The sequence below is a fragment of the Coenobita brevimanus genome, chromosome 43, assembly GCF_032717465.1.
Source record: "Coenobita brevimanus isolate Jiangsu-jjx chromosome 43, ASM3271746v2, whole genome shotgun sequence".
NCBI lineage: Eukaryota > Metazoa > Arthropoda > Malacostraca > Decapoda > Coenobitidae > Coenobita > Coenobita brevimanus.
The window spans coordinates 26,075,283-26,087,862 of NC_136996.1; the positions used below are offsets into that span (position 1 = coordinate 26,075,283).

At 42.3% G+C, this 12,580-nt stretch overlaps 1 protein-coding gene across 3 annotated transcripts in view; it reads left to right on the forward strand.

The window, feature by feature from the left end:
• The first annotated feature begins 7,988 nt into the window (after positions 1-7,988).
• The window catches only part of LOC145397816 (uncharacterized), a 38,984-nt gene continuing 34,392 nt past the window's right edge, over positions 7,989-12,580 (forward strand). For 2 of the 3 annotated variants that reach the window (XM_080270841.1, XM_080270842.1), the window contains exon 1: positions 8,515-8,564. The gene's annotated coding sequence lies outside the window, so the exon portion shown is untranslated. Of the gene's footprint in view, positions 8,200-8,514; positions 8,565-12,580 lie in introns of those variants that run through there. The other variant, XM_080270840.1, reaches the window with a different exon arrangement.

The following is a 12,580-nucleotide window of genomic DNA, read 5'->3' on the forward strand; positions in this document are numbered from 1 at the left end:
AAAGATAAAAATGGTAGATTACTAGTGGAGAAGGGAGAAAAAGTGAGCAGATGGAGAGAACACTTTAAGGAATTGTTGAACATACAGGATGGAAGTAATGCGAGTATAAGTGGCTGGGAGAAGAAGGGAGGTGAGAAGACAGGAAGGAATCAGTAGGACAGAAGTTGTGGAAGCAATGAAGAAAGTTAAATTGGGGAAAGCCCCAGGAATTGATGGAGTGTGTGGTGACATGCTGAAGCATGGGGGAGAGATAGTAGTAGAATGGATGTGGAAGATGTGCAGATTGGCCTGGGAGGAAGGTAGAGTCCTGGAGGATTGGAAGTCAGGTATAATTATTCCCTTGCACAAAGGAAAAGGGGAAAAGGAAGTGTGTGGTAATCATAGGGGCATTTGTCTTCTTAGTATAATAGGAAAAGTGTATGGTAGGATACTTATTGACAGTGATAAAGAAAGAACAGAGGAATTAGTTGGAGAAGAACAGGGAGGCTTTAGGAAGGGAAGAGGCTGTGTAGATCAGATATTCATTCTTAGATCTTTAGTGGAAAAGTTTCTAGAGAATGGAAAGAAGTTGCATGCGGCTTTCATGGATTTGGAGAAAGCATATGACAGGGTGGATAGACAAGGATTGTGGAAAGTATTAAGAATATATGGAGTAGATGGGAAGTTGTTGAATGCCGTGAAGAGTATGTATGATGGTGCTAAGGCTGCAATGCGTGTGGATGGTGAACTAAGTGAATTTTTCTCTTTGAAGGTTGGGTTGAAACAGGGATGTGTCATGTCTCCATGGTTTTTCAATCTGTACATGGATGGGGTAATAAAAGAGGTACAAGGTAGGGTAGTGGATGTTGGAGTGGCCCTGGTGAGAGAGGATAGCATTTGGAAACTCCCTGTACTGTTGTTTGCAGATGATACTGTGTTGTTGAGTGAAGACGAAGGGGAGCTGCAAGGCTTGGTGGATGAGTTTGGGAGAGTGTGTAAGAAACGGAATCTAAAGGTGAATGTAGGGAAGAGTAAAGTGATGGTCTTTGAGAGAGGTGAAGTCAGTGAATGTACAGCAAGGTTGGATGGTGAGGAATTGGAAAATGTGAGTACGTTTAAGTACTTGGGTAGTGTGATGAGTAAGGATGGAGGTTTGGAGGGTGAAGTGCTTGAAAGGGTACAGCAGGGAAGAAAGGTTGCTAGTTCCTTGAAAGCAGTGATAAGAAACAGGGAAGTGGGCATGGAAGTGAAAAAGTTGCTACATGACAGTATTGTGATACCAACTCTTAACTTATGGAAGTGAAGCTTAGATGTTGTTGGAAGGACACAAGTCAAGAGTGAGAGCAGTGGAAATGAGTTATTTAAGAGGAGCCTGTGGAGTCACATGGAGAAACAGGCTGATGAATGAGGATATAAAGGAGCGTTGTGGTGTGGATGTGGATGTGATAGGAAGCGTTATGAGGAACACACTGAAGTGGTTTGGCCATGTGGAGGGGATGGAGGGTGAAAGACTGACAAAGAGAGTGTATGTGAGTGAGGTGGAGGGGGGAAGAGGGAGGGGGAGGCCGAGGATGAGATGGAGGGATGAGGTGGAGAGGTATATGAAAGAGAGGGGTGTGAGTTGGGAGCAGGGCAGTTAAATGGCGGGGGACAGGGCAACGTGGAGGCGATTTATTTGTGGCCACCCCAAACGGGATTGAGGTGTCTGGCAATAGATAGATAGATTCTGCCAAGCCCTATGCTGATTACAGTAAAATGCAGAATATTTCATTAGTACCATCCATCGACATAATATTCAGCGCTAAGCCAGGTATTTCATTACTATCTGTCTCGAACCCCTATCCTAAGAACTTTCCCTCGAGTCTGTCTGTCTAACTACAGCCAGACACCATACAGTAATCCCGTGATGGGTGGCCATTTGACTTAGAGTTAGTTGTTTTAAAAGGATGGGTAATAACCCTACTCCAACCCACTTGTTGACACATAGGGAACTCGTATGGGTTGGTAATATGGTTACCACCCTGTGTTGTAAATGGTTTCCTGGCTTACAAGAAACCGTTAGGCTTGTCACTCAATGTAAAGCCACCTGAAAAGGAAAGATGGGAGGAAACAGGAAGAGAGGAGGGCAGACACAGAAAAAGAACAATAAAGGTGAAGGAAGAAGTAGGCAGCACTACATCAAGTGAGTGGATGATGCCACTACCATAAGTAAACGATGAAAATTAAGCATAAAATACAATAATGATACAATACAGCGCCAGCTGGGTACCGTTTACAAGCCAGTTGATACACCTCAATACCAGATATTGCACAGAACCACCAGTTACATCCTGTTTTGGTGCCAGATATTGCATAATTTCACCAGGTATTCCTTTAATAGAGTCAAGCCAGCAGTGCATGATATTGCGTTGGACCAGATATTGTGACGACAGATAATTGAGAGTTTAGTTGAAAGGGTAACTAAGCTGAGCTCGTATTGTTTTGTCTTCATATCTACTTTTATCCAGCTTTTAATCACATGGATGCTTTTTGCTTTCACCACCTATATGTCTGAGTCATTCCAAGTACTTATATTTCTGGTTAGGAAACAGAACCTTTTAAGATCATTAAGGCATTTGCTCTTCAATTTAAATTCATGACCTCTTGTGCATCTTTCATCCAATACAAAAAGATTCTCTCTGTCCACCTTTCCTAGACCTCTTACATTTCTAAACATCGTAACCAAATCTCCTCTTTCCCTTCTCTCACACAGTGTTGGTAACATCTGTTTTTCCAGTCTCTCCTCATAGGCCAGTTCCTTTAAGGATGGTATCATCCTTGTAGCCATCAATTGTACTGTACCTTCTTCAGTAGTAATAGTTGTTCTGTAGGCAGTCTGGCCAAACAGCCCCTAAGGAAGGCCACAACCAAGACCAGGCTTTACCACAGAACTCTCAAGGAGTGCATGTTGTGTTGTTGGTGCAGGTGTTGTGTGCAATGCAGTCTTCCTTAATGTGCTTAATAGTGTGGGGTGCTGTGTTGCAACCTGGACAGGCATCAGCAATGGAGTCATCTAGCCTCTTCTGATAACTCAAGCACATCTCAGCTTGGCCAGGTGGACCCTGTCCTCACAAGGGAGGTAGAATTCAGAAGGGTGGATATCAGGAGGCCATGCATGCAGCTGTGCATTGTCTTTGACTGAATGGAGCAGCAAGTGATTGGAGTATGGATATGGTTCTGGAAGATGGTCTGAGACAGGCAAAGAGGGGAGAGATGACAGCTTATGTGTATGATATCATGTGTTGTGTGTTGTTTTGATGTTCCTTGGTGTGTGAGAATGTGCTGCCATGTAGTGTAGTGGATGGTGTGGGTTTGTGGGGGCTGCAGCAAGAATTTGTGTGGCTCTCATGTCTAGATGATCCTTGACTTTGAGGACTTTGTTTCTTGGTGTGGGTGGCCTGTGGGTGTAGTAGCTGTGCAGCCTGTGATTATTTTTAGGGCCTTGTTTTGTATGGTCTGTAGAGTTTTGTTGTGTGTTTCAGTGAGGTTAGAAGCCCAGGCAGGGCTTGCATAGTTCATCACTTTATATACAGTATATATATATATATATATATATATGGTCTGTAGAGTGTTGTTGTGTGTTTCAGTGAGGTTAGAAGCCCAAGCAGGGCTTGCATAGTTCATCACTTTATATATATATATATATATATATATATATATATATATATATATATATATATATATATATATATATATATATATATTTACTTTTCACAAGAATGACTTTAAATACATTACACAAAAAAAATGCATGCGTAGTGGTAGGTGGTGGTGATCATCATCCACTCACGTGATGTAGTGCTGCCTACGTCTTCCTTAGCCTTTATCATTCTTTTTCTGTGCCTGCCCTCCTCTCTCCCTGTTTCTCCCATCTTTCCTGTCACTTCTTAATGCTGTTCTTTCCTTTACTGGTGGCTCAGGGTTGCCAGGTGTGCGCGAAAAGCGCACAATTGGGCTCCTTTTGAAAAGAATTTGCGCGCTTTTTTGAAGGGTTGCGCGTTGCGCTTTTTTGGGCGCCTTTTAATGTGATTGGGCGCCTATTGGGCGCTTTCATAAGTATGTAGGATATGAAGTTCAGGATATGAGTTAGAAGACAGCATATAGCGTTGGCTCACACCCTTGGACGCATTGGGAGGTTTAAGCCCCTTGGGTCTTGACCCCTGAGTCACACTAAGGTCAGAATTTTAGGTGCAGCTGTTAATCACTAGCCTCATTGTGTGTGTGTGTGTGTGTGTGTGTGTGTGTGTGTGTGTGTGTGTGTGTGTGTTCTCAATCAGATTTTCAGCTCTCAAGACAGAAGTTTGCTGCTTGTCGTGGGTCACAGTCACAACGCGCATCGTCTCTCCTCTTGCCATACCGTGGATTAGTCAAGACAGCATTTAGAGCAGAGTTAAGAAAAATGGGAAAATGGGCCAAATATGGGAAAAAATACTGTAAGGAATGGGAAAAAGATCCAGCACTGAATGATTGGATTGGAATGGCCCAAGGTGATGATACAAAGGTATTTTGCAAGTATTGCAAGGTGACCTTTAGAGCTCATTACGATGATTCGTTGAGGCATGCAGCTACTGAAAAACACAAAAAAAATGCTGCACCCTTCTCTAATGGTAGAACATTATTTCAAACAGGAATTATAAAGCGACATATAGATCCTTCAGTGAAAATGGGGTGCTTTCAAAGCTAGTATTCCGCCAGATGGCTCCACTGTTGCAGTAAACACATTCCCCGCACTGTTTAAAAAGCATATTTTTCTTTGTTAAATATCTATACTGTTGTGTGAAAATGTGGATCATGGTAATGTCATATGCCGAAATATAAATAATACAAATAGAACACGTACATATAACGTATCGTGAAGTGTTTATATTTATCATAAACGGAAATTAAAATATCACTGATGGCATGTGATGGCAACCCGTCCTTCCAGTGACCCTATATTATTTAATTTCTGCTACATTTAGTGCAAATTTGGTTCTTAATGCATTGTCTGTTCAGACTGTAAAGTACGCCTAGTGGGTATCTCTTCTCATCCAGTTTCTATGTGGGCAGAAATTTAATGTTGAGTAAATACTGGCATTCAACATTTTGCTCGCTTCCTTCACGCATGCGCACCACAAGACAGTCCCGTGTTTAAGTTTTTTCACGAGGGATGTCAAGTTTCCAGGAAAAATTTTATTTTGATGGCGTGTAATGTCACGGATTCACTCAGAGTAGAAACAAGCTAAATTCATAACATTCGTCATTGGTTCATAAGTGACTATGTACAAGGCAGTGTGTTTCACTGAGCGATATCTTTGTGTGATTGTCATTCCCACATCTTGCCTCTCTAGCTGTTAACTAAGCTACGCCGATTTCTCATGTCCCTGTACCCGACGTTGGTTGCATTACTGTCGTAAATGGACACACCCACAAACACATATAGTTCAGTAATGTGAGTTCCTGACTGTTGAGCTGAGAGAGAGAGAGAGAGAGAGAGAGAGAGAGAGAGAGAGAGAGAGAGAGACCTTCCCCTGCAGCTTCCTTGCACCATGAGTGTCATATTCACATGTATCATTGTAGCTTTTTGTAAATAAAGTGTTACAGTGAAGTTTTGTCTTTTTCTGTTGAGAACTAGTGGTTATTTTAATTTTTACATTTCACCAAGTGCCTACCATATAAATACCTTAAGGTCATCTTATCATCAATATCTCACACACATTGCCCCCACTTGGCAAGTCCCTAATGGTATGGTCATGTGAGAACTGTCTCCAGGCCACCTGTCCACACACATATGTTTGTAAGATCTTCCACTGACTGAGTCAGTAGCTTGTGCACATACCAGTCCTCTACTCATGTGTTCTCAATATATATATATATATATATATATATATATATATATATATATATATATATATATATATATATACATATATTATATATATATTATATATATATATAATATATATATATATATATATATATATATATATATATATATATATATATATATAAGCGTGAATACTGAACTTGACTCCGTGTGAATCTTGTGGATCACTTGGAGGCGATGTCTTGGCTTGTACTGTATACCTTCCACAGTCGTCTGTCCTCGGTGAGACCGGGCAAAGAATGACGCGTAAACGATCTTGGTTTTGGGACGGTTCCTCAGACCGGATGATTTATGATGGTGAATGCCAGTATTTACTCAGCATTAAATTTCTGCCCACATAGAGACTGGATGAGTCAAGATACCCACTAGGCGTACTTTACACTCTGAACAAACTATGTATTAAGAATCTAACTTGCACTAAATGTAGCAGAAATTAAATAATATAGGACCACTGAAATGGCGGATTGCCATCACATGCCATCAGTGATATTTTAATTTCAGTTTATGATAAATATAAACAATTCAAGATACGTTATATATACGTGTTCTATTTGTATTATTTATATTACGGCATATGACATTACCATGATTCACAATTTTACACAACAGTGTAAATATTTAACAAATAAAATTATGCTTTTTAAACAGCGCGGGAATGTGTTTACTGCTACAGTGGAGCCATCTGACGGAATACTAGGCTTTTCAGAAGCACCCCATTGCTGAAGCCAGGATTGCTGCCCATATTGCTTGCCACTCAAGCATTAGGACGGTGGACCATCTGGGAGAGCTAGTGAGTGCTATTTCAACGAAGGAGCTAGCAATCCACCGAACTAAATGCACAGCTATAATTAACTATGTATTAGGCCCATCAATGTTGAAGGACATTTGTGATGATATTGGTGATAACACATATTCATTGATTATAGATGAGAGCACTGATATTTCAACAGAGAAACAGTTGTGCATCGTTGTGAGGTACCCCAGTATCAAAAAGAAGAAGGACGTCACTAATTCGTTTTTGGGTCTATTAATTAAAAGTAAAATAAGAAACAAACTGCAGCAAAAATCAGTCGAAAACATTATGCACGTGAGAGCATTCCTGGCTAGACATGGCATATGTTGCAATGATTTTGTACCTAATGAGTCTATGTTGAAGCTGTTTTGTCAAGATATGTATGCAGCTGGGAACAGCGAAAGTGTCGTAGACATTTAGTATACGAAGTACAGCATAGACATACAGGGTTATACACCTTCTGAATATAGACTAAGTTTGTAAATTACTTTGTACTGTACCATAAATCTATTTTCCCATAGATAAACATGTAAATAATTGCAAAAGGGTTATACACCTTCTGAATATAGACTAAGTTTGTAAATTACTTTGTACTGTACCATAAATCTATTTTCCCATAGATAAACATGTAAATAATTGCACGCATTTGTTTCTAAGTTATAGTTTCCTATGCATGGAAAGTGAACAAATAAAGGTAAGCTGTAGTGATGAATTGCACTTCTATAATATAGTTCTGTCTATTATAAAGTCATAAAGAAAGGAAAAAACAATTCGCGTCATCAAATTATGGCTCATAGCTGGATCAAGGCTTTAGTAACGGGTTGGGCGCTTTTTGGGCGCGTTTTCGGGAGAGATTGGGCGCCAACATCAGCCACCCACCTGGCAACCCTGTGGTGGCTTTACATTGAGTGACTAGCCAAATGGTTTCCTGTAAGCCAAGAAACCATTTACAAAGCTTGGTGGTAACCATAGAACCAAACCAAACGTGCTCCCTACGTGTCAATAAGTGGGTTGGTGGAGGCCTTGGGTGGAGGGTTAGTGCCCCTTCCCGTAAAACAAATAATGTCAAATGGCCACCCCTTGCGGGATTATGGCGTCTGGCAGTAGATATAGTAGATTCTTTGGTGGTGGTTTCTTTGTTGTGTCCAAATGTTGTATGGGCAAGGGACCTTAAGACATTTGAGTCCTGGTGTTCTATCTATCTATCTATTGCCAGACGCCATAATCCCGTAAGGAGTGGCCATTTGACATTTGTTTTACGGGGAGGGGCACTAACCCTCCACCAACCCACTTGTTGACACGGAATGAGCACGTATGGTTTGGTTATATGGTAACCACCCAGCGTTTTGTAAATGGTTTCTTGGCTTACAGGAAACCATTAGGTTTGTCACTCAATGTAAAGCCACCTGTAAAGAAAAGCAATAAGAAGTGACAGGAAAGATGGGAGCAAGAGGAAGAGACGGGAGCAGGCACAGAAAAAGAATGATAAAGGCTAAGGAAGGAGTAGGCAGCACTACATCAAGTAAGTCTTGGTGTTAATTTAACTTTTACGTTTGGTGGTTTCACTACCCCAGGACCCCTCTGAAACGCCAGCCGATTGCGCCACTGATTAACGAACGCTCTTAACGCACGATACTGTTATGGCGCCAGTTTTATGAATGCACATCATAGTTTGCACTAGGTCAAGTAGGTTATAATTATTGGGGGTCCTGGAGGCGAAACACTCTAGTTAGGTTTCAGCGCTTCCTGTTAGGTTTCCACTGCTATTTATGGTTTTAAATTGAGTACATTTGAGTTTGTTTGGTGTGGACTGTGGTAACCTCATGTCGGGTTCGGCGATAAACACTAGAGCGAAGGCATTTAGGTGGCTTTCTGTAATATCACAAAGTAGGTATATTTTGTTTGTTCTCCAATATTTATTTTGATTGAAAATCAAATGTCAGTCATCTGAGGTGTATACAGTACTAAAATAATTTTCTTTGATAACCTAAATCAATAAGAAAACAGCTCAAATCACTGTGTCACGTTCTTCATGTTTACACTTACGGTATTATGGGTTTTGCTGTTAGGCTACAGGTCTAGTTGTGTACCCATATCCCATACTTTTCCAAAATTTGTCAAGTCTGTTCCTAAAAACAGTAACGAATTCAGCTTGGACTACGTATTCAGGAAGCCTGTTCCAGTCATTCACTACTAGTTGAGTAAAAAAGTCTGATCTTACTAAGATCTCATCTTCTCAATCTTGAAACTATGACCTCTTGTTGTCCCTCCTGTTTCATACGAAAAAAGTCTGTTGATCTCTGTCTACATTCTCCAGCTTCTTGGTTATTTTGAAGGCTTCTGTTAGGTCTTCTCTCTCTCTCTCTCTCTCCTCATAAAAAGCTAATACAAATTAAGAAACTTCAGCCTCACATCATTCGTAAGATGACTACATTCCCTTACAGTCTTTGTAGCTCTTCTCAGAACTTGCTATGAGATGTCTATATCTTTGGCATAATAGGGACTCCAAGCCTGGACTGAGGTTTCCGTGTGTGTTTTCACATACCCTGGATATACTTTCTTGAATATGCCTGCATATATATGCTTCAAGCTGTACAGTCTCTTCATTGCGGATGTTGCCTTCTGTTGTTTTTATTTCATTCTGGACTTCTTCATCTCCTATACATTCATTCATTTGATATACTTTACCTTTATTCTGTGTGCCAATATGCATTACTACAATATACTTTTCCTGTTATACTGAGAAGACAAATGCCCCTATGATTCCAAACACTTCTTTTTCCCGTTTCCTCTTTTTACCAGAGTCAGGTAAGACCCTTTAATACTGTTTATTTAATGTTTAATATTCTTTATTCCCAGTAATACATCCATCACAAATTGACTTAGCATTACCATACATCATGTAATGCTGCCTACTTCTTCCTTCACCTTTGTCACTGTTCTTACAGTGTCTTCTCTCCCCTCTTTTCCCTCTCCCTCCGGTCACTTATTATTTATCCACTTCAGGTGGCAAGTCTGGTGGTTTTCTGTAACCCAGGAAACAATTTACAATGATGGGTGGTAACCATATAACCAAATCACAGGGTGAAGTGGAGCCTACAGTGCTGCTGTGGTGCCCCTGTTAACCCCTTAAACGCGGCTGTGTACAGCCGATCCCCCCGCTGTGGCTGGGTTGTAGCGGGGTCTGAGTACCTGTGGGAAAATATTTGCCAAAAATCAGAGATTAACCCTAGAACATTAAAATTTTTATGGCATATAGTACTTACATTCAGCTTTCTCCTGAGACACATGTTGAGCCTTCGTGGACTACCAAAGGACTTGTGAAGACTTGCAAAGTTGGTTAACAAAGTCTTCACTTTCACACCTCCAGAAACCCGGTTTTCTTTCTACCACAGCCTCAATCTGTCACAGTACACTTTATACAACAACGTACAGGTTGTTTGGAATCCGTATTTGTACAATAAGCACTGAAAATAAGGCTATAATGAACGGAGCGCACGGCCGACATGCAGCGCGGCGGCGATCTTCCTGTCACTGAACACACATTTCCCTTTTCACGACTAAAAACACGTATACTACATTATTTTCCTTCATAGTACTTCGCAAACGTTCGCTTGTCACTATTACGGCCATAAAAATCACTGTCACTGCCAGTATTGTGAATCGGGAATAAGGAAGACCACCGCGGCGCGAGTTTATTCAGCCTTACGGCAGGCACTTTATTCTCGCTCCGGTCGGCCACTCGCACTTCATTTCTGTCGCTCACTTTCACTCTAGCTGTCCGTTTTTTGCCTTATTCATCAGTGTCATTGTCCATTGTTATAAAAATAATATTTTCTACACAACAAACTGTCACTGTCAGAACATAGAATAGGAACATATGCTTTCAACTTCTTACACTGGAGTGACTGTCACTCGCAATACTTATATTATTACTATGTACAATTATTTACACCAAAAAACACTGTCACTGTCAGTGCTTTTACAAGTACATACACTAATTTACACTCATCAGACTGTCACTGTCAGTACGTAAAAGAAAACTAAACACTAGTATCACTGTCACTTTCAGTATTATTTCCAAGAATCTTACCCTTATTTTCAATATCTAGTCAGGCTGTGGTAGTCAGAGAAACACGGGTAAGCACAGAGGGGAATTTTGCACTCTTTGCACTGCAAGGAGGTGCGCCTAAATGTTCTGTCCTGCCTGAGAGTGTGGCTGCACACATGACACCTCCTCAGTGCTTTTCCCCTCTTGGCAGTGGCAGGCAGTGGCTCCAGGCGGTGTCGCTGAAGGTAGTCCTGACACTGTAGGCGGTCTGGAGGTGTCTGAGGGTGGCGCTTGGGACCTGATGCCAGTACCTGCCCATAACGCTGAAGCAGCTGGTAGACACAAGTCTTAGAAAATCGTTGGAGAGAGTAGTTTGCTGGCTTCCTGTTCTTGATCTTATACAGGATGAAGGCGTTCAGCATGCACATATCAATCAAGTGCAAGAACACCTTCCTGTACCAGCGACGATTCCTCCTCAGGCAGTCTATCTCTCCGATCATCATGTCAGACTTGTCCACCAGCCGCATATTGACGTTGTAGTCAATGACAGCATCAGGCTTCATCACAGGCTCGCCAGTCCTTCTGTCGACCTTCCCTGTGGCCAGCATTTCCCCCTTGTGTACTGTGGTGAGCACATTCACGACTCTCTTATCATGCCACCTGATCGCAAGCATCTTGTCAGTTTTCTTCAGGTGCACGTCTCCCCGCTTTGATTTTTCAGCCTCGGGGAAGGCAGGGTAGTGTGCCCTATTGCTCCTGACAGTGCCACAGGATCTGACGCCGTGTTCAGAAAGGTACTTGGCGAGTTTAGGAGCTGTATAGTAATTGTCCGTATACAGGACATGATTCTCGCCAAAGTACTTTTCCAACAGCACTTTCACCACAGAACCAGAGAATCCAAGGGGGTCAGTCTTGTCCAAATCGACATTGCTGGCGGTGTAAATCACGAAGTCTAAGATGAACCCCGTCTTGCAGTTGCACAGCACGAAAAACTTGATTCCAAAGCGGTGCCGTTTGCTTGGAATATACTGCACAAACCGAAGACGGCCCCTGAACAAAACCAAGGACTCGTCAATCACCACTTTCTTGAAAGGGCGCAGGAACCTTGTAAACTTATCCTTGATCATATTCAGGATTCCCCTCACTTTCCATAATGGGTCAGTTCGGGAAGGCTCATCATTGTTCATGAAGTGAAGGTAAGTCATGAGCTGCCTAAAACGATCGCGGCTCATGTATTTATTGAAGATTGGCGTGGGGCAAAGATCGTCTGAACTCCAGTATTCCTCCAGCTTATGTTTCCAATTGTGGGGCATCAATAACATCAACCCAATAAATACAAAGAGTTCCCTGATCGTTAGAGGCACCCATGCTGCCATCCGCGACGTGGATGGCGTTGCCGCATCACCTTCTCCTTCACGAACTGCAGCAGATTGCCCCTCGTACCTGTTCGTCTCGGTACAAATCTGCTCCTTTACCTCGTTGTCAAGGAAGGCCAACAGGTAGTCCAAGCATTCACCATCCTCTTGGACAGGGAAGTCAGCTTGAACTCCACACCCACTGTCACCAAAGGGCAGATCTTCCGGCACAAAATCTGAGCCCTCTGACCACACGAAGGCATCAAGAGTGCCCTGCCTAGGCTGGGAGGTGCTGGGGGCGGCGGGGGGTGAGGCAGGTCGTGTGGGAGTGGGTGAGGCAGGCGGTGAGACAGTGCGTGAGGCAGAGGCTGTCCTAGGTCGTGTTGGTGTAGTGGTGGTGGTGGTGGGGAGATTAGCAGAGGGTTCAAGGTCACTCGCGGTGGCGTGACTGGCGAGTTGCCTAGTGCGAGTAACCTTATGAGCTAGCCTTACACTAG